At 43.9% G+C, this 18,612-nt stretch overlaps 36 non-coding genes across 36 annotated transcripts; all 36 read left to right on the top strand.

Annotated features, from left to right (window-relative positions):
• Window positions 1–188: 188 nt before the first annotated feature.
• On the top strand, window positions 189–307 carry LOC147921828 (5S ribosomal RNA). Its single transcript, XR_015590134.1, has one exon. It is a non-coding gene; the product is annotated as a 5S ribosomal RNA (ribosomal RNA).
• A 395-nt stretch (window positions 308–702) lies between these two features.
• LOC147921827 (5S ribosomal RNA) lies at window positions 703–821 on the top strand. Its single transcript, XR_015589776.1, has one exon. It is a non-coding gene; the product is annotated as a 5S ribosomal RNA (ribosomal RNA).
• A 395-nt stretch (window positions 822–1,216) lies between these two features.
• On the top strand, window positions 1,217–1,334 carry LOC147921826 (5S ribosomal RNA). Its single transcript, XR_015590266.1, has one exon. It is a non-coding gene; the product is annotated as a 5S ribosomal RNA (ribosomal RNA).
• A 395-nt stretch (window positions 1,335–1,729) lies between these two features.
• LOC147921825 (5S ribosomal RNA) lies at window positions 1,730–1,848 on the top strand. The gene has a single exon (XR_015589775.1). It is a non-coding gene; the product is annotated as a 5S ribosomal RNA (ribosomal RNA).
• A 395-nt stretch (window positions 1,849–2,243) lies between these two features.
• Window positions 2,244–2,362, top strand: LOC147921824 (5S ribosomal RNA). Its single transcript, XR_015590133.1, has one exon. It is a non-coding gene; the product is annotated as a 5S ribosomal RNA (ribosomal RNA).
• A 395-nt stretch (window positions 2,363–2,757) lies between these two features.
• LOC147921823 (5S ribosomal RNA) lies at window positions 2,758–2,876 on the top strand. The gene has a single exon (XR_015589774.1). It is a non-coding gene; the product is annotated as a 5S ribosomal RNA (ribosomal RNA).
• A 395-nt stretch (window positions 2,877–3,271) lies between these two features.
• Window positions 3,272–3,390, top strand: LOC147921822 (5S ribosomal RNA). Its single transcript, XR_015589772.1, has one exon. It is a non-coding gene; the product is annotated as a 5S ribosomal RNA (ribosomal RNA).
• A 395-nt stretch (window positions 3,391–3,785) lies between these two features.
• On the top strand, window positions 3,786–3,904 carry LOC147921821 (5S ribosomal RNA). Its single transcript, XR_015590132.1, has one exon. It is a non-coding gene; the product is annotated as a 5S ribosomal RNA (ribosomal RNA).
• A 395-nt stretch (window positions 3,905–4,299) lies between these two features.
• Window positions 4,300–4,418, top strand: LOC147921820 (5S ribosomal RNA). The gene has a single exon (XR_015589771.1). It is a non-coding gene; the product is annotated as a 5S ribosomal RNA (ribosomal RNA).
• A 395-nt stretch (window positions 4,419–4,813) lies between these two features.
• Window positions 4,814–4,931, top strand: LOC147921819 (5S ribosomal RNA). The gene has a single exon (XR_015590265.1). It is a non-coding gene; the product is annotated as a 5S ribosomal RNA (ribosomal RNA).
• A 395-nt stretch (window positions 4,932–5,326) lies between these two features.
• LOC147921818 (5S ribosomal RNA) lies at window positions 5,327–5,445 on the top strand. The gene has a single exon (XR_015589769.1). It is a non-coding gene; the product is annotated as a 5S ribosomal RNA (ribosomal RNA).
• A 395-nt stretch (window positions 5,446–5,840) lies between these two features.
• Window positions 5,841–5,959, top strand: LOC147921817 (5S ribosomal RNA). Its single transcript, XR_015589768.1, has one exon. It is a non-coding gene; the product is annotated as a 5S ribosomal RNA (ribosomal RNA).
• A 395-nt stretch (window positions 5,960–6,354) lies between these two features.
• Window positions 6,355–6,473, top strand: LOC147921816 (5S ribosomal RNA). Its single transcript, XR_015589767.1, has one exon. It is a non-coding gene; the product is annotated as a 5S ribosomal RNA (ribosomal RNA).
• Window positions 6,474–6,868: 395 nt separating this feature from the next.
• LOC147921815 (5S ribosomal RNA) lies at window positions 6,869–6,987 on the top strand. The gene has a single exon (XR_015590130.1). It is a non-coding gene; the product is annotated as a 5S ribosomal RNA (ribosomal RNA).
• A 395-nt stretch (window positions 6,988–7,382) lies between these two features.
• Window positions 7,383–7,501, top strand: LOC147921814 (5S ribosomal RNA). The gene has a single exon (XR_015589766.1). It is a non-coding gene; the product is annotated as a 5S ribosomal RNA (ribosomal RNA).
• A 395-nt stretch (window positions 7,502–7,896) lies between these two features.
• Window positions 7,897–8,015, top strand: LOC147921813 (5S ribosomal RNA). The gene has a single exon (XR_015589765.1). It is a non-coding gene; the product is annotated as a 5S ribosomal RNA (ribosomal RNA).
• Window positions 8,016–8,410: 395 nt separating this feature from the next.
• LOC147921812 (5S ribosomal RNA) lies at window positions 8,411–8,529 on the top strand. The gene has a single exon (XR_015589764.1). It is a non-coding gene; the product is annotated as a 5S ribosomal RNA (ribosomal RNA).
• Window positions 8,530–8,924: 395 nt separating this feature from the next.
• On the top strand, window positions 8,925–9,043 carry LOC147921811 (5S ribosomal RNA). Its single transcript, XR_015589763.1, has one exon. It is a non-coding gene; the product is annotated as a 5S ribosomal RNA (ribosomal RNA).
• Window positions 9,044–9,438: 395 nt separating this feature from the next.
• Window positions 9,439–9,557, top strand: LOC147921810 (5S ribosomal RNA). The gene has a single exon (XR_015590200.1). It is a non-coding gene; the product is annotated as a 5S ribosomal RNA (ribosomal RNA).
• A 395-nt stretch (window positions 9,558–9,952) lies between these two features.
• Window positions 9,953–10,071, top strand: LOC147921809 (5S ribosomal RNA). The gene has a single exon (XR_015589762.1). It is a non-coding gene; the product is annotated as a 5S ribosomal RNA (ribosomal RNA).
• A 395-nt stretch (window positions 10,072–10,466) lies between these two features.
• LOC147921808 (5S ribosomal RNA) lies at window positions 10,467–10,585 on the top strand. Its single transcript, XR_015589760.1, has one exon. It is a non-coding gene; the product is annotated as a 5S ribosomal RNA (ribosomal RNA).
• Window positions 10,586–10,980: 395 nt separating this feature from the next.
• On the top strand, window positions 10,981–11,099 carry LOC147921807 (5S ribosomal RNA). The gene has a single exon (XR_015589758.1). It is a non-coding gene; the product is annotated as a 5S ribosomal RNA (ribosomal RNA).
• A 395-nt stretch (window positions 11,100–11,494) lies between these two features.
• Window positions 11,495–11,613, top strand: LOC147921806 (5S ribosomal RNA). The gene has a single exon (XR_015590129.1). It is a non-coding gene; the product is annotated as a 5S ribosomal RNA (ribosomal RNA).
• Window positions 11,614–12,008: 395 nt separating this feature from the next.
• On the top strand, window positions 12,009–12,127 carry LOC147921805 (5S ribosomal RNA). Its single transcript, XR_015589755.1, has one exon. It is a non-coding gene; the product is annotated as a 5S ribosomal RNA (ribosomal RNA).
• A 395-nt stretch (window positions 12,128–12,522) lies between these two features.
• On the top strand, window positions 12,523–12,641 carry LOC147921804 (5S ribosomal RNA). Its single transcript, XR_015590128.1, has one exon. It is a non-coding gene; the product is annotated as a 5S ribosomal RNA (ribosomal RNA).
• Window positions 12,642–13,036: 395 nt separating this feature from the next.
• Window positions 13,037–13,155, top strand: LOC147921803 (5S ribosomal RNA). The gene has a single exon (XR_015590083.1). It is a non-coding gene; the product is annotated as a 5S ribosomal RNA (ribosomal RNA).
• Window positions 13,156–13,550: 395 nt separating this feature from the next.
• On the top strand, window positions 13,551–13,669 carry LOC147921802 (5S ribosomal RNA). The gene has a single exon (XR_015590238.1). It is a non-coding gene; the product is annotated as a 5S ribosomal RNA (ribosomal RNA).
• Window positions 13,670–14,064: 395 nt separating this feature from the next.
• LOC147921801 (5S ribosomal RNA) lies at window positions 14,065–14,183 on the top strand. The gene has a single exon (XR_015590127.1). It is a non-coding gene; the product is annotated as a 5S ribosomal RNA (ribosomal RNA).
• Window positions 14,184–14,578: 395 nt separating this feature from the next.
• Window positions 14,579–14,697, top strand: LOC147921800 (5S ribosomal RNA). The gene has a single exon (XR_015590082.1). It is a non-coding gene; the product is annotated as a 5S ribosomal RNA (ribosomal RNA).
• A 395-nt stretch (window positions 14,698–15,092) lies between these two features.
• On the top strand, window positions 15,093–15,211 carry LOC147921799 (5S ribosomal RNA). The gene has a single exon (XR_015589754.1). It is a non-coding gene; the product is annotated as a 5S ribosomal RNA (ribosomal RNA).
• Window positions 15,212–15,606: 395 nt separating this feature from the next.
• On the top strand, window positions 15,607–15,725 carry LOC147921798 (5S ribosomal RNA). Its single transcript, XR_015590126.1, has one exon. It is a non-coding gene; the product is annotated as a 5S ribosomal RNA (ribosomal RNA).
• A 395-nt stretch (window positions 15,726–16,120) lies between these two features.
• LOC147921797 (5S ribosomal RNA) lies at window positions 16,121–16,239 on the top strand. Its single transcript, XR_015590081.1, has one exon. It is a non-coding gene; the product is annotated as a 5S ribosomal RNA (ribosomal RNA).
• Window positions 16,240–16,634: 395 nt separating this feature from the next.
• LOC147921796 (5S ribosomal RNA) lies at window positions 16,635–16,753 on the top strand. The gene has a single exon (XR_015589753.1). It is a non-coding gene; the product is annotated as a 5S ribosomal RNA (ribosomal RNA).
• A 395-nt stretch (window positions 16,754–17,148) lies between these two features.
• LOC147921795 (5S ribosomal RNA) lies at window positions 17,149–17,267 on the top strand. Its single transcript, XR_015589745.1, has one exon. It is a non-coding gene; the product is annotated as a 5S ribosomal RNA (ribosomal RNA).
• A 395-nt stretch (window positions 17,268–17,662) lies between these two features.
• LOC147921794 (5S ribosomal RNA) lies at window positions 17,663–17,781 on the top strand. Its single transcript, XR_015589734.1, has one exon. It is a non-coding gene; the product is annotated as a 5S ribosomal RNA (ribosomal RNA).
• Window positions 17,782–18,176: 395 nt separating this feature from the next.
• Window positions 18,177–18,295, top strand: LOC147921793 (5S ribosomal RNA). Its single transcript, XR_015589723.1, has one exon. It is a non-coding gene; the product is annotated as a 5S ribosomal RNA (ribosomal RNA).
• The last annotated feature ends 317 nt before the right edge of the window (window positions 18,296–18,612 follow it).

The raw sequence follows: 18,612 nt of genomic DNA, 5'->3' as shown, positions 1-18,612 counted from the left end.
TTTTTTGTGATCGCGACACAATTAGCTACGAGTACAAAATTATGTTCGGATATGGTTATCTCTTGTTTTTCGCGGTTCGAAGCACGTCCAAGGTGAATAAACGGGTCCACATATCAAGTGGGACCCACATTGAATGATCCCTTGAGTTTTCAAAAAACGATATATGCGATTGCATGATATATACTAACCGATGCGATCATACCAGCACTAATGCACCGGATCCCATCAGAACTCCGCAGTTAAGCGTGCTTGGGCGAGAGTAGTACTAGGATGGGTGACCTCCCGGGAAGTCCTCGTGTTGCATCCCTCCCTCTTTTTTTTTTTTTTTTTTTTGGTTGTTGCGTAAGCCTATATAGTACAAACATAACGTCGTAACTTTTACATCGTGAGGAACCACGCGACCCATAATACCATTTCGGAAAGCCCCAAGAGTGTTTCCGGCAAGGCAATGGGTCTTCGTTCCATTGGACCATTCTGGAGGCCGAATTTTGACGTTTAAAAGTGTTTCTGATGTTTTTTTGTGATCGCGACACAATTAGCTACGAGTACAAAATTATGTTCGGATATGGTTATCTCTTGTTTTTCGCGGTTCGAAGCACGTCCAAGGTGAATAAACGGGTCCACATATCAAGTGGGACCCACATTGAATGATCCCTTGAGTTTTCAAAAAACGATATATGCGATTGCATGATATATACTAACGGATGCGATCATACCAGCACTAATGCACCGGATCCCATCAGAACTCCGCAGTTAAGCGTGCTTGGGCGAGAGTAGTACTAGGATGGGTGACCTCCCGGGAAGTCCTCGTGTTGCATCCCTCCCTCTTTTTTTTTTTTTTTTTTTTGGTTGTTGCGTAAGCCTATATAGTACAAACATAACGTCCTAACTTTTACATCGTGAGGAACCACGCGACCCATAATACCTTTTCGGAAAGCCCCAAGAGTGTTTCCGGCAAGGCAATGGGTCTTCGTACCATTGGACCATTCTGGAGGCCGAATTTTGACGTTTAAAAGTGTTTCGGATGTTTTTTTGTGATCGCGACACAATTAGCTACGAGTACAAAATTATGTTCGGATATGGTTATCTCTTGTTTTTCGCGGTTCGAAGCACGTCCAAGGTGAATAAACGGGTCCACATATCAAGTGGGACCCACATTGAATGATCCCTTGAGTTTTCAAAAAACGATATATGCGATTGCATGATATATACTAACGGATGCGATCATACCAGCACTAATGCACCGGATCCCATCAGAACTCCGCAGTAAGCGTGCTTGGGCGAGAGTAGTACTAGGATGGGTGACCTCCCGGGAAGTCCTCGTGTTGCATCCCTCCCTCTTTTTTTTTTTTTTTTTTTTGGTTGTTGCGTAAGCCTATATAGTACAAACATAACGTCGTAACTTTTACATCGTGAGGAACCACGCGACCCATAATACCTTTTCGGAAAGCCCCAAGAGTGTTTCCGGCAAGGCAATGGGTCTTCGTACCATTGGACCATTCTGGAGGCCGAATTTTGACGTTTAAAAGTGTTTCTGATGTTTTTTTGTGATCGCGACACAATTAGCTACGAGTACAAAATTATGTTCGGATATGGTTATCTCTTGTTTTTCGCGGTTCGAAGCACGTCCAAGGTGAATAAACGGGTCCACATATCAAGTGGGACCCACATTGAATGATCCCTTGAGTTTTCAAAAAACGATATATGCGATTGCATGATATATACTAACGGATGCGATCATACCAGCACTAATGCACCGGATCCCATCAGAACTCCGCAGTTAAGCGTGCTTGGGCGAGAGTAGTACTAGGATGGGTGACCTCCCGGGAAGTCCTCGTGTTGCATCCCTCCCTCTTTTTTTTTTTTTTTTTTTTGGTTGTTGCGTAAGCCTATATAGTACAAACATAACGTCGTAACTTTTACATCGTGAGGAACCACGCGACCCATAATACCTTTTCGGAAAGCCCCAAGAGTGTTTCCGGCAAGGCAATGGGTCTTCGTACCATTGGACCATTCTGGAGGCCGAATTTTGACGTTTAAAAGTGTTTCGGATGTTTTTTTGTGATCGCGACACAATTAGCTACGAGTACAAAATTATGTTCGGATATGGTTATCTCTTGTTTTTCGCGGTTCGAAGCACGTCCAAGGTGAATAAACGGGTCCACATATCAAGTGGGACCCACATTGAATGATCCCTTGAGTTTTCAAAAAACGATATATGCGATTGCATGATATATACTAACCGATGCGATCATACCAGCACTAATGCACCGGATCCCATCAGAACTCCGCAGTTAAGCGTGCTTGGGCGAGAGTAGTACTAGGATGGGTGACCTCCCGGGAAGTCCTCGTGTTGCATCCCTCCCTCTTTTTTTTTTTTTTTTTTTTGGTTGTTGCGTAAGCCTATATAGTACAAACATAACGTCGTAACTTTTACATCGTGAGGAACCACGCGACCCATAATACCTTTTCGGAAAGCCCCAAGAGTGTTTCCGGCAAGGCAATGGGTCTTCGTACCATTGGACCATTCAGGAGGCCGAATTTTGACGTTTAAAAGTGTTTCAGATGTTTTTTTGTGATCGCGACACAATTAGCTACGAGTACAAAATTATGTTCGGATATGGTTATCTCTTGTTTTTCGCGGTTCGAAGCACGTCCAAGGTGAATAAACGGGTCCACATATCAAGTGGGACCCACATTGAATGATCCCTTGAGTTTTCAAAAAACGATATATGCGATTGCATGATATATACTAACGGATGCGATCATACCAGCACTAATGCACCGGATCCCATCAGAACTCCGCAGTTAAGCGTGCTTGGGCGAGAGTAGTACTAGGATGGGTGACCTCCCGGGAAGTCCTCGTGTTGCATCCCTCCCTCTTTTTTTTTTTTTTTTTTTTGGTTGTTGCGTAAGCCTATATAGTACAAACATAACGTCGTAACTTTTACATCGTGAGGAACCACGCGACCCATAATACCTTTTCGGAAAGCCCCAAGAGTGTTTCCGGCAAGGCAATGGGTCTTCGTACCATTGGACCATTCTGGAGGCCGAATTTTGACGTTTAAAAGTGTTTCGGATGTTTTTTTGTGATCGCGACACAATTAGCTACGAGTACAAAATTATGTTCGGATATGGTTATCTCTTGTTTTTCGCGGTTCGAAGCACGTCCAAGGTGAATAAACGGGTCCACATATCAAGTGGGACCCACATTGAATGATCCCTTGAGTTTTCAAAAAACGATATATGCGATTGCATGATATATACTAACGGATGCGATCATACCAGCACTAATGCACCGGATCCCATCAGAACTCCGCAGTTAAGCGTGCTTGGGCGAGAGTAGTACTAGGATGGGTGACCTCCCGGGAAGTCCTCGTGTTGCATCCCTCCCTCTTTTTTTTTTTTTTTTTTTTGGTTGTTGCGTAAGCCTATATAATACAAACATAACGTCGTAACTTTTACATCGTGAGGAACCACGCGACCCATAATACCTTTTCGGAAAGCCCCAAGAGTGTTTCCGGCAAGGCAATGGGTCTTCGTACCATTGGACCATTCTGGAGGCCGAATTTTGACGTTTAAAAGTGTTTCGGATGTTTTTTTGTGATCGCGACACAATTAGCTACGAGTACAAAATTATGTTCGGATATGGTTATCTCTTGTTTTTCGCGGTTCGAAGCACGTCCAAGGTGAATAAACGGGTCCACATATCAAGTGGGACCCACATTGAATGATCCCTTGAGTTTTCAAAAAACGATATATGCGATTGCATGATATATACTAACCGATGCGATCATACCAGCACTAATGCACCGGATCCCATCAGAACTCCGCAGTTAAGCGTGCTTGGGCGAGAGTAGTACTAGGATGGGTGACCTCCCGGGAAGTCCTCGTGTTGCATCCCTCCCTCTTTTTTTTTTTTTTTTTTTTGGTTGTTGCGTAAGCCTATATAGTACAAACATAACGTCGTAACTTTTACATCGTGAGGAACCACGCGACCCATAATACCATTTCGGAAAGCCCCAAGAGTGTTTCCGGCAAGGCAATGGGTCTTCGTTCCATTGGACCATTCTGGAGGCCGAATTTTGACGTTTAAAAGTGTTTCTGATGTTTTTTTGTGATCGCGACACAATTAGCTACGAGTACAAAATTATGTTCGGATATGGTTATCTCTTGTTTTTCGCGGTTCGAAGCACGTCCAAGGTGAATAAACGGGTCCACATATCAAGTGGGACCCACATTGAATGATCCCTTGAGTTTTCAAAAAACGATATATGCGATTGCATGATATATACTAACGGATGCGATCATACCAGCACTAATGCACCGGATCCCATCAGAACTCCGCAGTTAAGCGTGCTTGGGCGAGAGTAGTACTAGGATGGGTGACCTCCCGGGAAGTCCTCGTGTTGCATCCCTCCCTCTTTTTTTTTTTTTTTTTTTTGGTTGTTGCGTAAGCCTATATAGTACAAACATAACGTCCTAACTTTTACATCGTGAGGAACCACGCGACCCATAATACCTTTTCGGAAAGCCCCAAGAGTGTTTCCGGCAAGGCAATGGGTCTTCGTACCATTGGACCATTCTGGAGGCCGAATTTTGACGTTTAAAAGTGTTTCGGATGTTTTTTTGTGATCGCGACACAATTAGCTACGAGTACAAAATTATGTTCGGATATGGTTATCTCTTGTTTTTCGCGGTTCGAAGCACGTCCAAGGTGAATAAACGGGTCCACATATCAAGTGGGACCCACATTGAATGATCCCTTGAGTTTTCAAAAAACGATATATGCGATTGCATGATATATACTAACGGATGCGATCATACCAGCACTAATGCACCGGATCCCATCAGAACTCCGCAGTAAGCGTGCTTGGGCGAGAGTAGTACTAGGATGGGTGACCTCCCGGGAAGTCCTCGTGTTGCATCCCTCCCTCTTTTTTTTTTTTTTTTTTTTGGTTGTTGCGTAAGCCTATATAGTACAAACATAACGTCGTAACTTTTACATCGTGAGGAACCACGCGACCCATAATACCTTTTCGGAAAGCCCCAAGAGTGTTTCCGGCAAGGCAATGGGTCTTCGTACCATTGGACCATTCTGGAGGCCGAATTTTGACGTTTAAAAGTGTTTCGGATGTTTTTTTGTGATCGCGACACAATTAGCTACGAGTACAAAATTATGTTCGGATATGGTTATCTCTTGTTTTTCGCGGTTCGAAGCACGTCCAAGGTGAATAAACGGGTCCACATATCAAGTGGGACCCACATTGAATGATCCCTTGAGTTTTCAAAAAACGATATATGCGATTGCATGATATATACTAACGGATGCGATCATACCAGCACTAATGCACCGGATCCCATCAGAACTCCGCAGTTAAGCGTGCTTGGGCGAGAGTAGTACTAGGATGGGTGACCTCCCGGGAAGTCCTCGTGTTGCATCCCTCCCTCTTTTTTTTTTTTTTTTTTTTGGTTGTTGCGTAAGCCTATATAGTACAAACATAACGTCGTAACTTTTACATCGTGAGGAACCACGCGACCCATAATACCTTTTCGGAAAGCCCCAAGAGTGTTTCCGGCAAGGCAATGGGTCTTCGTACCATTGGACCATTCAGGAGGCCGAATTTTGACGTTTAAAAGTGTTTCGGATGTTTTTTTGTGATCGCGACACAATTAGCTACGAGTACAAAATTATGTTCGGATATGGTTATCTCTTGTTTTTCGCGGTTCGAAGCACGTCCAAGGTGAATAAACGGGTCCACATATCAAGTGGGACCCACATTGAATGATCCCTTGAGTTTTCAAAAAACGATATATGCGATTGCATGATATATACTAACGGATGCGATCATACCAGCACTAATGCACCGGATCCCATCAGAACTCCGCAGTTAAGCGTGCTTGGGCGAGAGTAGTACTAGGATGGGTGACCTCCCGGGAAGTCCTCGTGTTGCATCCCTCCCTCTTTTTTTTTTTTTTTTTTTTGGTTGTTGCGTAAGCCTATATAGTACAAACATAACGTCGTAACTTTTACATCGTGAGGAACCACGCGACCCATAATACCTTTTCGGAAAGCCCCAAGAGTGTTTCCGGCAAGGCAATGGGTCTTCGTACCATTGGACCATTCTGGAGGCCGAATTTTGACGTTTAAAAGTGTTTCGGATGTTTTTTTGTGATCGCGACACAATTAGCTACGAGTACAAAATTATGTTCGGATATGGTTATCTCTTGTTTTTCGCGGTTCGAAGCACGTCCAAGGTGAATAAACGGGTCCACATATCAAGTGGGACCCACATTGAATGATCCCTTGAGTTTTCAAAAAACGATATATGCGATTGCATGATATATACTAACGGATGCGATCATACCAGCACTAATGCACCGGATCCCATCAGAACTCCGCAGTTAAGCGTGCTTGGGCGAGAGTAGTACTAGGATGGGTGACCTCCCGGGAAGTCCTCGTGTTGCATCCCTCCCTCTTTTTTTTTTTTTTTTTTTTGGTTGTTGCGTAAGCCTATATAGTACAAACATAACGTCGTAACTTTTACATCGTGAGGAACCACGCGACCCATAATACCTTTTCGGAAAGCCCCAAGAGTGTTTCCGGCAAGGCAATGGGTCTTCGTACCATTGGACCATTCAGGAGGCCGAATTTTGACGTTTAAAAGTGTTTCGGATGTTTTTTTGTGATCGCGACACAATTAGCTACGAGTACAAAATTATGTTCGGATATGGTTATCTCTTGTTTTTCGCGGTTCGAAGCACGTCCAAGGTGAATAAACGGGTCCACATATCAAGTGGGACCCACATTGAATGATCCCTTGAGTTTTCAAAAAACGATATATGCGATTGCATGATATATACTAACCGATGCGATCATACCAGCACTAATGCACCGGATCCCATCAGAACTCCGCAGTTAAGCGTGCTTGGGCGAGAGTAGTACTAGGATGGGTGACCTCCCGGGAAGTCCTCGTGTTGCATCCCTCCCTCTTTTTTTTTTTTTTTTTTTTGGTTGTTGCGTAAGCCTATATAGTACAAACATAACGTCGTAACTTTTACATCGTGAGGAACCACGCGACCCATAATACCTTTTCGGAAAGCCCCAAGAGTGTTTCCGGCAAGGCAATGGGTCTTCGTACCATTGGACCATTCTGGAGGCCGAATTTTGACGTTTAAAAGTGTTTCGGATGTTTTTTTGTGATCGCGACACAATTAGCTACGAGTACAAAATTATGTTCGGATATGGTTATCTCTTGTTTTTCGCGGTTCGAAGCACGTCCAAGGTGAATAAACGGGTCCACATATCAAGTGGGACCCACATTGAATGATCCCTTGAGTTTTCAAAAAACGATATATGCGATTGCATGATATATACTAACGGATGCGATCATACCAGCACTAATGCACCGGATCCCATCAGAACTCCGCAGTTAAGCGTGCTTGGGCGAGAGTAGTACTAGGATGGGTGACCTCCCGGGAAGTCCTCGTGTTGCATCCCTCCCTCTTTTTTTTTTTTTTTTTTTTGGTTGTTGCGTAAGCCTATATAGTACAAACATAACGTCGTAACTTTTACATCGTGAGGAACCACGCGACCCATAATACCTTTTCGGAAAGCCCCAAGAGTGTTTCCGGCAAGGCAATGGGTCTTCGTACCATTGGACCATTCTGGAGGCCGAATTTTGACGTTTAAAAGTGTTTCGGATGTTTTTTTGTGATCGCGACACAATTAGCTACGAGTACAAAATTATGTTCGGATATGGTTATCTCTTGTTTTTCGCGGTTCGAAGCACGTCCAAGGTGAATAAACGGGTCCACATATCAAGTGGGACCCACATTGAATGATCCCTTGAGTTTTCAAAAAACGATATATGCGATTGCATGATATATACTAACGGATGCGATCATACCAGCACTAATGCACCGGATCCCATCAGAACTCCGCAGTTAAGCGTGCTTGGGCGAGAGTAGTACTAGGATGGGTGACCTCCCGGGAAGTCCTCGTGTTGCATCCCTCCCTCTTTTTTTTTTTTTTTTTTTTGGTTGTTGCGTAAGCCTATATAGTACAAACATAACGTCGTAACTTTTACATCGTGAGGAACCACGCGACCCATAATACCTTTTCGGAAAGCCCCAAGAGTGTTTCCGGCAAGGCAATGGGTCTTCGTACCATTGGACCATTCAGGAGGCCGAATTTTGACGTTTAAAAGTGTATCGGATGTTTTTTTGTGATCGCGACACAATTAGCTACGAGTACAAAATTATGTTCGGATATGGTTATCTCTTGTTTTTCGCGGTTCGAAGCACGTCCAAGGTGAATAAACGGGTCCACATATCAAGTGGGACCCACATTGAATGATCCCTTGAGTTTTCAAAAAACGATATATGCGATTGCATGATATATACTAACGGATGCGATCATACCAGCACTAATGCACCGGATCCCATCAGAACTCCGCAGTTAAGCGTGCTTGGGCGAGAGTAGTACTAGGATGGGTGACCTCCCGGGAAGTCCTCGTGTTGCATCCCTCCCTCTTTTTTTTTTTTTTTTTTTTGGTTGTTGCGTAAGCCTATATAGTACAAACATAACGTCGTAACTTTTACATCGTGAGGAACCACGCGACCCATAATACCTTTTCGGAAAGCCCCAAGAGTGTTTCCGGCAAGGCAATGGGTCTTCGTACCATTGGACCATTCAGGAGGCCAAATTTTGACGTTTAAAAGTGTTTCGGATGTTTTTTTGTGATCGCGACACAATTAGCTACGAGTACAAAATTATGTTCGGATATGGTTATCTCTTGTTTTTCGCGGTTCGAAGCACGTCCAAGGTGAATAAACGGGTCCACATATCAAGTGGGACCCACATTGAATGATCCCTTGAGTTTTCAAAAAACGATATATGCGATTGCATGATATATACTAACGGATGCGATCATACCAGCACTAATGCACCGGATCCCATCAGAACTCCGCAGTTAAGCGTGCTTGGGCGAGAGTAGTACTAGGATGGGTGACCTCCCGGGAAGTCCTCGTGTTGCATCCCTCCCTCTTTTTTTTTTTTTTTTTTTTGGTTGTTGCGTAAGCCTATATAGTACAAACATAACGTCGTAACTTTTACATCGTGAGGAACCACGCGACCCATAATACCTTTTCGGAAAGCCCCAAGAGTGTTTCCGGCAAGGCAATGGGTCTTCGTACCATTGGACCATTCTGGAGGCCGAATTTTGACGTTTAAAAGTGTTTCGGATGTTTTTTTGTGATCGCGACACAATTAGCTACGAGTACAAAATTATGTTCGGATATGGTTATCTCTTGTTTTTCGCGGTTCGAAGCACGTCCAAGGTGAATAAACCGGTCCACATATCAAGTGGGACCCACATTGAATGATCCCTTGAGTTTTCAAAAAACGATATATGCGATTGCATGATATATACTAACAGATGCGATCATACCAGCACTAATGCACCGGATCCCATCAGAACTCTGCAGTTAAGCGTGCTTGGGCGAGAGTAGTACTAGGATGGGTGACCTCCCGGGAAGTCCTCGTGTTGCATCCCTCCCTCTTTTTTTTTTTTTTTTTTTTGGTTGTTGCGTAAGCCTATATAGTACAAACATAACGTCGTAACTTTTACATCGTGAGGAACCACGCGACCCATAATACCTTTTCGGAAAGCCCCAAGAGTGTTTCCGGCAAGGCAATGGGTCTTCGTACCATTGGACCATTCTGGAGGCCGAATTTTGACGTTTAAAAGTGTTTCGGATGTTTTTTTGTGATCGCGACACAATTAGCTACGAGTACAAAATTATGTTCGGATATGGTTATCTCTTGTTTTTCGCGGTTCGAAGCACGTCCAAGGTGAATAAACGGGTCCACATATCAAGTGGGACCCACATTGAATGATCCCTTGAGTTTTCAAAAAACGATATATGCGATTGCATGATATATACTAACGGATGCGATCATACCAGCACTAATGCACCGGATCCCATCAGAACTCCGCAGTTAAGCGTGCTTGGGCGAGAGTAGTACTAGGATGGGTGACCTCCCGGGAAGTCCTCGTGTTGCATCCCTCCCTCTTTTTTTTTTTTTTTTTTTTGGTTGTTGCGTAAGCCTATATAGTACAAACATAACGTCGTAACTTTTACATCGTGAGGAACCACGCGACCCATAATACCTTTTCGGAAAGCCCCAAGAGTGTTTCCGGCAAGGCAATGGGTCTTCGTACCATTGGACCATTCAGGAGGCCGAATTTTGACGTTTAAAAGTGTTTCGGATGTTTTTTTGTGATCGCGACACAATTAGCTACGAGTACAAAATTATGTTCGGATATGGTTATCTCTTGTTTTTCGCGGTTCGAAGCACGTCCAAGGTGAATAAACGGGTCCACATATCAAGTGGGACCCACATTGAATGATCCCTTGAGTTTTCAAAAAACGATATATGCGATTGCATGATATATACTAACGGATGCGATCATACCAGCACTAATGCACCGGATCCCATCAGAACTCCGCAGTTAAGCGTGCTTGGGCGAGAGTAGTACTAGGATGGGTGACCTCCCGGGAAGTCCTCGTGTTGCATCCCTCCCTCTTTTTTTTTTTTTTTTTTTTGGTTGTTGCGTAAGCCTATATAGTACAAACATAACGTCGTAACTTTTACATCGTGAGGAACCACGCGACCCATAATACCTTTTCGGAAAGCCCCAAGAGTGTTTCCGGCAAGGCAATGGGTCTTCGTACCATTGGACCATTCTGGAGGCCGAATTTTGACGTTTAAAAGTGTTTCGGATGTTTTTTTGTGATCGCGACACAATTAGCTACGAGTACAAAATTATGTTCGGATATGGTTATCTCTTGTTTTTCGCGGTTCGAAGCACGTCCAAGGTGAATAAACGGGTCCACATATCAAGTGGGACCCACATTGAATGATCCCTTGAGTTTTCAAAAAACGATATATGCGATTGCATGATATATACTAACGGATGCGATCATACCAGCACTAATGCACCGGATCCCATCAGAACTCCGCAGTTAAGCGTGCTTGGGCGAGAGTAGTACTAGGATGGGTGACCTCCCGGGAAGTCCTCGTGTTGCATCCCTCCCTCTTTTTTTTTTTTTTTTTTTTGGTTGTTGCGTAAGCCTATATAGTACAAACATAACGTCGTAACTTTTACATCGTGAGGAACCACGCGACCCATAATACCTTTTCGGAAAGCCCCAAGAGTGTTTCCGGCAAGGCAATGGGTCTTCGTACCATTGGACCATTCAGGAGGCCGAATTTTGACGTTTAAAAGTGTTTCGGATGTTTTTTTGTGATCGCGACACAATTAGCTACGAGTACAAAATTATGTTCGGATATGGTTATCTCTTGTTTTTCGCGGTTCGAAGCACGTCCAAGGTGAATAAACGGGTCCACATATCAAGTGGGACCCACATTGAATGATCCCTTGAGTTTTCAAAAAACGATATATGCGATTGCATGATATATACTAACCGATGCGATCATACCAGCACTAATGCACCGGATCCCATCAGAACTCCGCAGTTAAGCGTGCTTGGGCGAGAGTAGTACTAGGATGGGTGACCTCCCGGGAAGTCCTCGTGTTGCATCCCTCCCTCTTTTTTTTTTTTTTTTTTTTGGTTGTTGCGTAAGCCTATATAGTACAAACATAACGTCGTAACTTTTACATCGTGAGGAACCACGCGACCCATAATACCTTTTCGGAAAGCCCCAAGAGTGTTTCCGGCAAGGCAATGGGTCTTCGTACCATTGGACCATTCTGGAGGCCGAATTTTGACGTTTAAAAGTGTTTCGGATGTTTTTTTGTGATCGCGACACAATTAGCTACGAGTACAAAATTATGTTCGGATATGGTTATCTCTTGTTTTTCGCGGTTCGAAGCACGTCCAAGGTGAATAAACGGGTCCACATATCAAGTGGGACCCACATTGAATGATCCCTTGAGTTTTCAAAAAACGATATATGCGATTGCATGATATATACTAACGGATGCGATCATACCAGCACTAATGCACCGGATCCCATCAGAACTCCGCAGTTAAGCGTGCTTGGGCGAGAGTAGTACTAGGATGGGTGACCTCCCGGGAAGTCCTCGTGTTGCATCCCTCCCTCTTTTTTTTTTTTTTTTTTTTGGTTGTTGCGTAAGCCTATATAGTACAAACATAACGTCGTAACTTTTACATCGTGAGGAACCACGCGACCCATAATACCTTTTCGGAAAGCCCCAAGAGTGTTTCCGGCAAGGCAATGGGTCTTCGTACCATTGGACCATTCAGGAGGCCGAATTTTGACGTTTAAAAGTGTTTCGGATGTTTTTTTGTGATCGCGACACAATTAGCTACGAGTACAAAATTATGTTCGGATATGGTTATCTCTTGTTTTTCGCGGTTCGAAGCACGTCCAAGGTGAATAAACGGGTCCACATATCAAGTGGGACCCACATTGAATGATCCCTTGAGTTTTCAAAAAACGATATATGCGATTGCATGATATATACTAACCGATGCGATCATACCAGCACTAATGCACCGGATCCCATCAGAACTCCGCAGTTAAGCGTGCTTGGGCGAGAGTAGTACTAGGATGGGTGACCTCCCGGGAAGTCCTCGTGTTGCATCCCTCCCTCTTTTTTTTTTTTTTTTTTTTGGTTGTTGCGTAAGCCTATATAGTACAAACATAACGTCGTAACTTTTACATCGTGAGGAACCACGCGACCCATAATACCTTTTCGGAAAGCCCCAAGAGTGTTTCCGGCAAGGCAATGGGTCTTCGTACCATTGGACCATTCTGGAGGCCGAATTTTGACGTTTAAAAGTGTTTCGGATGTTTTTTTGTGATCGCGACACAATTAGCTACGAGTACAAAATTATGTTCGGATATGGTTATCTCTTGTTTTTCGCGGTTCGAAGCACGTCCAAGGTGAATAAACGGGTCCACATATCAAGTGGGACCCACATTGAATGATCCCTTGAGTTTTCAAAAAACGATATATGCGATTGCATGATATATACTAACGGATGCGATCATACCAGCACTAATGCACCGGATCCCATCAGAACTCTGCAGTTAAGCGTGCTTGGGCGAGAGTAGTACTAGGATGGGTGACCTCCCGGGAAGTCCTCGTGTTGCATCCCTCCCTCTTTTTTTTTTTTTTTTTTTTGGTTGTTGCGTAAGCCTATATAGTACAAACATAACGTCGTAACTTTTACATCGTGAGGAACCACGCGACCCATAATACCTTTTCGGAAAGCCCCAAGAGTGTTTCCGGCAAGGCAATGGGTCTTCGTACCATTGGACCATTCTGGAGGCCGAATTTTGACGTTTAAAAGTGTTTCGGATGTTTTTTTGTGATCGCGACACAATTAGCTACGAGTACAAAATTATGTTCGGATATGGTTATCTCTTGTTTTTCGCGGTTCGAAGCACGTCCAAGGTGAATAAACGGGTCCACATATCAAGTGGGACCCACATTGAATGATCCCTTGAGTTTTCAAAAAACGATATATGCGATTGCATGATATATACTAACGGATGCGATCATACCAGCACTAATGCACCGGATCCCATCAGAACTCCGCAGTTAAGCGTGCTTGGGCGAGAGTAGAACTAGGATGGGTGACCTCCCGGGAAGTCCTCGTGTTGCATCCCTCCCTCTTTTTTTTTTTTTTTTTTTTGGTTGTTGCGTAAGCCTATATAGTACAAACATAACGTCGTAACTTTTACATCGTGAGGAACCACGCGACCCATAATACCTTTTCGGAAAGCCCCAAGAGTGTTTCCGGCAAGGCAATGGGTCTTCGTACCATTGGACCATTCAGGAGGCCGAATTTTGACGTTTAAAAGTGTTTCGGATGTTTTTTTGTGATCGCGACACAATTAGCTACGAGTACAAAATTATGTTCGGATATGGTTATCTCTTGTTTTTCGCGGTTCGAAGCACGTCCAAGGTGAATAAACGGGTCCACATATCAAGTGGGACCCACATTGAATGATCCCTTGAGTTTTCAAAAAACGATATATGCGATTGCATGATATATACTAACCGATGCGATCATACCAGCACTAATGCACCGGATCCCATCAGAACTCCGCAGTTAAGCGTGCTTGGGCGAGAGTAGTACTAGGATGGGTGACCTCCCGGGAAGTCCTCGTGTTGCATCCCTCCCTCTTTTTTTTTTTTTTTTTTTTGGTTGTTGCGTAAGCCTATATAGTACAAACATAACGTCGTAACTTTTACATCGTGAGGAACCACGCGACCCATAATACCTTTTCGGAAAGCCCCAAGAGTGTTTCCGGCAAGGCAATGGGTCTTCGTACCATTGGACCATTCTGGAGGCCGAATTTTGACGTTTAAAAGTGTTTCGGATGTTTTTTTGTGATCGCGACACAATTAGCTACGAGTACAAAATTATGTTCGGATATGGTTATCTCTTGTTTTTCGCGGTTCGAAGCACGTCCAAGGTGAATAAACGGGTCCACATATCAAGTGGGACCCACATTGAATGATCCCTTGAGTTTTCAAAAAACGATATATGCGATTGCATGATATATACTAACGGATGCGATCATACCAGCACTAATGCACCGGATCCCATCAGAACTCTGCAGTTAAGCGTGCTTGGGCGAGAGTAGTACTAGGATGGGTGACCTCCCGGGAAGTCCTCGTGTTGCATCCCTCCCTCTTTTTTTTTTTTTTTTTTTTGGTTGTTGCGTAAGCCTATATAGTACAAACATAACGTCGTAACTTTTACATCGTGAGGAACCACGCGACCCATAATACCTTTTCGGAAAGCCCCAAGAGTGTTTCCGGCAAGGCAATGGGTCTTCGTACCATTGGACCATTCTGGAGGCCGAATTTTGACGTTTAAAAGTGTTTCGGATGTTTTTTTGTGATCGCGACACAATTAGCTACGAGTACAAAATTATGTTCGGATATGGTTATCTCTTGTTTTTCGCGGTTCGAAGCACGTCCAAGGTGAATAAACGGGTCCACATATCAAGTGGGACCCACATTGAATGATCCCTTGAGTTTTCAAAAAACGATATATGCGATTGCATGATATATACTAACGGATGCGATCATACCAGCACTAATGCACCGGATCCCATCAGAACTCCGCAGTTAAGCGTGCTTGGGCGAGAGTAGTACTAGGATGGGTGACCTCCCGGGAAGTCCTCGTGTTGCATCCCTCCCTCTTTTTTTTTTTTTTTTTTTTGGTTGTTGCGTAAGCCTATATAGTACAAACATAACGTCGTAACTTTTACATCGTGAGGAACCACGCGACCCATAATACCTTTTCGGAAAGCCCCAAGAGTGTTTCCGGCAAGGCAATGGGTCTTCGTACCATTGGACCATTCAGGAGGCCGAATTTTGACGTTTAAAAGTGTTTCGGATGTTTTTTTGTGATCGCGACACAATTAGCTACGAGTACAAAATTATGTTCGGATATGGTTATCTCTTGTTTTTCGCGGTTCGAAGCACGTCCAAGGTGAATAAACGGGTCCACATATCAAGTGGGACCCACATTGAATGATCCCTTGAGTTTTCAAAAAACGATATATGCGATTGCATGATATATACTAACCGATGCGATCATACCAGCACTAATGCACCGGATCCCATCAGAACTCCGCAGTTAAGCGTGCTTGGGCGAGAGTAGTACTAGGATGGGTGACCTCCCGGGAAGTCCTCGTGTTGCATCCCTCCCTCTTTTTTTTTTTTTTTTTTTTGGTTGTTGCGTAAGCCTATATAGTACAAACATAACGTCGTAACTTTTACATCGTGAGGAACCACGCGACCCATAATACCTTTTCGGAAAGCCCCAAGAGTGTTTCCGGCAAGGCAATGGGTCTTCGTACCATTGGACCATTCTGGAGGCCGAATTTTGACGTTTAAAAGTGTTTCGGATGTTTTTTTGTGATCGCGACACAATTAGCTACGAGTACAAAATTATGTTCGGATATGGTTATCTCTTGTTTTTCGCGGTTCGAAGCACGTCCAAGGTGAATAAACGGGTCCACATATCAAGTGGGACCCACATTGAATGATCCCTTGAGTTTTCAAAAAACGATATATGCGATTGCATGATATATACTAACGGATGCGATCATACCAGCACTAATGCACCGGATCCCATCAGAACTCTGCAGTTAAGCGTGCTTGGGCGAGAGTAGTACTAGGATGGGTGACCTCCCGGGAAGTCCTCGTGTTGCATCCCTCCCTCTTTTTTTTTTTTTTTTTTTTGGTTGTTGCGTAAGCCTATATAGTACAAACATAACGTCGTAACTTTTACATCGTGAGGAACCACGCGACCCATAATACCTTTTCGGAAAGCCCCAAGAGTGTTTCCGGCAAGGCAATGGGTCTTCGTACCATTGGACCATTCTGGAGGCCGAATTTTGACGTTTAAAAGTGTTTCGGATGTTTTTTTGTGATCGCGACACAATTAGCTACGAGTACAAAATTATGTTCGGATATGGTTATCTCTTGTTTTTCGCGGTTCGAAGCACGTCCAAGGTGAATAAACGGGTCCACATATCAAGTGGGACCCACATTGAATGATCCCTTGAGTTTTCAAAAAACGATATATGCGATTGCATGATATATACTAACGGATGCGATCATACCAGCACTAATGCACCGGATCCCATCAGAACTCCGCAGTTAAGCGTGCTTGGGCGAGAGTAGTACTAGGATGGGTGACCTCCCGGGAAGTCCTCGTGTTGCATCCCTCCCTCTTTTTTTTTTTTTTTTTTTTGGTTGTTGCGTAAGCCTATATAGTACAAACATAACGTCGTAACTTTTACATCGTGAGGAACCACGCGACCCATAATACCTTTTCGGAAAGCCCCAAGAGTGTTTCCGGCAAGGCAATGGGTCTTCGTACCATTGGACCATTCAGGAAGCCGAATTTTGACGTTTAAAAGTGTTTCGGATGTTTTTTTGTGATCGCGACACAATTAGCTACGAGTACAAAATTATGTTCGGATATGGTTATCTCTTGTTTTTCGCGGTTCGAAGCACGTCCAAGGTTAATAAACGGGTCCACATATCAAGTGGGACCCACATTGAATGATCCCTTGAGTTTTCAAAAAACGATATATGCGATTGCATGATATATACTAACGGATGCGATCATACCAGCACTAATGCACCGGATCCCATCAGAACTCCGCAGTTAAGCGTGCTTGGGCGAGAGTAGTACTAGGATGGGTGACCTCCCGGGAAGTCCTCGTGTTGCATCCCTCCCTCTTTTTTTTTTTTTTTTTTTTGGTTGTTGCGTAAGCCTATATAGTACAAACATAACGTCGTAACTTTTACATCGTGAGGAACCACGCGACCCATAATACCTTTTCGGAAAGCCCCAAGAGTGTTTCCGGCAAGGCAATGGGTCTTCGTACCATTGGACCATTCAGGAGGCCGAATTTTGACGTTTAAAAGTGTTTCGGATGTTTTTTTGTGATCGCGACACAATTAGCTACGAGTACAAAATTATGTTCGGATATGGTTATCTCTTGTTTTTCGCGGTTCGAAGCACGTCCAAGGTGAATAAACGGGTCCACATATCAAGTGGGACCCACATTGAATGATCCCTTGAGTTTTCAAAAAACGATATATGCGATTGCATGATATATACTAACGGATGCGATCATACCAGCACTAATGCACCGGATCCCATCAGAACTCCGCAGTTAAGCGTGCTTGGGCGAGAGTAGTACTAGGATGGGTGACCTCCCGGGAAGTCCTCGTGTTGCATCCCTCCCTCTTTTTTTTTTTTTTTTTTTTGGTTGTTGCGTAAGCCTATATAGTACAAACATAACGTCGTAACTTTTACATCGTGAGGAACCACGCGACCCATAATACCTTTTCGGAAAGCCCCAAGAGTGTTTCCGGCAAGGCAATGGGTCTTCGTACCATTGGACCATTCTGGAGGCCGAATTTTGACGTTTAAAAGTGTTTCGGATGTTTTTTTGTGATCGCGACACAATTAGCTACGAGTACAAAATTATGTTCGGATATGGTTATCTCTTGTTTTTCGCGGTTCGAAGCACGTCCAAGGTGAATAAACGGGTCCACATATCAAGTGGGACCCACATTGAATGATCCCTTGAGTTTTCAAAAAACGATATATGCGATTGCATGATATATACTAACGGATGCGATCATACCAGCACTAATGCACCGGATCCCATCAGAACTCCGCAGTTAAGCGTGCTTGGGCGAGAGTAGTACTAGGATGGGTGACCTCCCGGGAAGTCCTCGTGTTGCATCCCTCCCTCTTTTTTTTTTTTTTTTTTTTGGTTGTTGCGTAAGCCTATATAGTACAAACATAACGTCGTAACTTTTACATCGTGAGGAACCACGCGACCCATAATACCTTTTCGGAAAGCCCCAAGAGTGTTTCCGGCAAGGCAATGGGTCTTCGTACCATTGGACCATTCAGGAGGCCGAATTTTGACGTTTAAAAGTGTTTCGGATGTTTTTTTGTGATCGCGACACAATTAGCTACGAGTACAAAATTATGTTCGGATATGGTTATCTCTTGTTTTTCGCGGTTCGAAGCACGTCCAAGGTGAATAAACGGGTCCAC

This window comes from Camelina sativa, chromosome 18 (genome assembly GCF_030686135.1).
Source record: "Camelina sativa cultivar CO46 ecotype springtype chromosome 18, ASM3068613v1".
NCBI lineage: Eukaryota > Viridiplantae > Streptophyta > Magnoliopsida > Brassicales > Brassicaceae > Camelina > Camelina sativa.
Note: the sequence above shows the minus strand (reverse complement) of the source record. Positions and strands in the feature narration are given on the sequence as shown.